The sequence below is a fragment of the Galeopterus variegatus genome, unplaced genomic scaffold (assembly GCF_000696425.1).
Source record: "Galeopterus variegatus unplaced genomic scaffold, G_variegatus-3.0.2 Scaffold389, whole genome shotgun sequence".
Classification (NCBI taxonomy): Eukaryota; Metazoa; Chordata; class Mammalia; order Dermoptera; family Cynocephalidae; genus Galeopterus; species Galeopterus variegatus.
Window position 1 is genome coordinate 682170 of NW_007726500.1, and position 2646 is coordinate 684815.

Sequence of the window (2646 nt, forward strand, 5' to 3'; positions counted from 1 at the left end):
TTGGCATGATGTTTAATGCGTCAGACACATTTTGCAAAGTGCATTAGTACATTGACCAAAGAAGGAGTGTTTCTTATGAAATTTGGGGAGTAAAGGTTGGAATAGGCTCATCCCTCACACTCATTCATTGAACGAATCTTTGTCTGCACACCTAGCCCTGCGCTGAGTGCTGGAAGACATAATAATTTACAGTGCCATGCCTGGGCCGTATACACTGCTGGGAAAAGTCAACATTTGAAAATAGAATTGTTACATACTATTAAAAAGTATTGGCAGGGAGAATGAACAGAGAGCTGGAGGAACCCGTGGAAGGGAAGACGAATGAATCGTTTTGCACACATGACAAGTGACGGCATGGAAAGACACCGTTTTTCTCCTGTAAGACACTTATGGAAGGCTAGGACAAACTGTGCGGGACCACGGCCCTCACCGGTGATGTCTCCTTTGCAGTGGGGCTTCCACTACTTGATTCCCAGGTGCTCCCCAAAGCCCGTGGGCCTTCACTGTGCAGCTTGACTTCAGCACAAAGGCCTGAGCTTAGTTGATTCTGAAATGTAGATCAGTGGCAGGAGTTTGCCATGGGTCTTGAAAAGCTTGGTGAGTGTTTTTTATTGTGGGTTGCCAGCCTCTCAGTATGCTTGCTGGTACTGCTCAGCCCCAAGAACCTGTCCGTCCTCAGGGGACCCACACAGCCTAGCCTGCCTCCCATCACACCCAAGATGCACAAGGATTGGAGTCCCTCAGGCCACAAAGGAGAACCAGGTGCTTGACTTTCTAGGGCACCTGAGGCAGGAGACATGGTGCCCAGCTCTTGCTGTCTTCACTGGAGTGAGGTAGAGGGGACTAGCTGAGCTGAGCAGCTGGGACCCTGCCCACGGCTGCGTCTCTGACGGGAAGGACCCCATCCCTCATCGCGACTGCTTCCGTTGCCTGGAGTGATTCCAGCCTAGCACTGCTCCTGACCACACAGTGTGCACTGTGCCCCTGCTGCCTTTCCTTGTCCTTCCTCTGCCTTAGGAATGTTTTTTTCCTGCCCCTCCTTTCCTTGGGGATGCAAACATGTAAACACATAGACACAGATGGGGATGGCCTACCACTTCCACCATGACTGCCTGGGAGATATTCCCCCTGGCAAGAAATAATGACCTCTGGGACAGTCCCTGATGAATGAGGAGGAGGAGCTTCAGCACGACCAGACCACAGAAGCTCCTGCCAACTGCGTCCTTGGGGTTGGGGGAACATTTGATGAGACCAGAGTACACGGTGGGTGGGGCTAATCCTGTGACCTAAGACTAGCAGACCCTGATGCCGAAGTCCTTTGTGTGCTGTATGAAGGATGAGATGTTTATCCTGTAGCACTGGGGGGTTGACGAAAGGTTCCAGGCAGAATGCAAGGGACACAGAAGTGTGTTTGGAGAGAGTGTGACTCTGCCAGGAGCTGAAAGCCTGCTGGAGCAGGCAGGGTGTGCTTGGTGGTTTAAAGAGAGCTGGGGCGTTCAATCCAAGTCAGGGTGACAGGAGGAGGCCCAGTAAGAAGGCATTTCTGCAGTGGACTTAGGGAGACCAGAGGGGGGGTTGGATCCTGAGCATGTTCCAGATGGCACTCTGAACCCATTGTGCAACAAGGTGAGGTTGTCGGTTTAAACTGCTGGACCAATCTCTTAGAGGGTCGAGAGTCTTTGGGATGCTTCCTCTTGGGGAGGCAGGTGTTGGTCTCAAGGGCACGGGAGTGAGGAAAGCCTGGGCCACAGCACAGTTGGTGAGTGACGGAAAAGGTGGGAAAAAGAGAGGAGGGGGTGGCTGGGAACAGAAGCCTGGGGGAGGGTGTGAGCTACAGAAGCCACAGGAGCAGGAAACAGCGGGATTCCAACACAGATGTGCTAGTTGGAGGACTAATTACCAGTTCATGGCTGTAATGTTCAATTTTGATTTGTGGATTTGCTAACAGATCCCTCTTCTTTTTTCTATGACCTCCCATCATGCCATGAATGTCCCCTACATTAACACGTTCTTTTAGGTGTGTGTGTGTTTTCCCCAAATCAAGGAAAGAGCTGAATTTCACCTCAGGAGAAATACACAGAAGAAAGATACCTGCATTGTAGCATAAGTCCAGAGGCAGATGCGAACATGAGAAAACACCAGAATTCCACCAAGTGCAATAAAATTTTTGACAAGACGATCCCCTGGGCCATTTTAGGAATGGCACCTGTAGTCTCAATGAAGAGCAGCACGACATTTCATATTCTACAAAGTGCATTTCAGAGAATAGAGTAATCTCACTGAATTCCCATTGAAATGCTGTAAGTTGGGAATATTGCCATATTATAGAAGAAGAAATTGGGGTTTAGAGAATTAAACGACTATAGAATATATAGAATTAAAGATCACAGGATGACTACTGGGCCTCAAGTTCGTGCCTACAACTTTTCAGAGAAAAGAAATTGGAAAAGAGGTCTGTTACTGGAGAGGGTGCTATGGTTTGAACCTCTGTCCCGATAAACTCACGTTGAAATTTAATTGCCAATGTAACAGTATTGGGAGGTGAAGGCTTTAAGAGGGGATTAGGACGTGAGGGATCCTCCTCGTGGGTGGGTTTACTGCTTTTACAAAAAGAGATTTGGGGAGTGGGTTTACTGCTTTTACAAA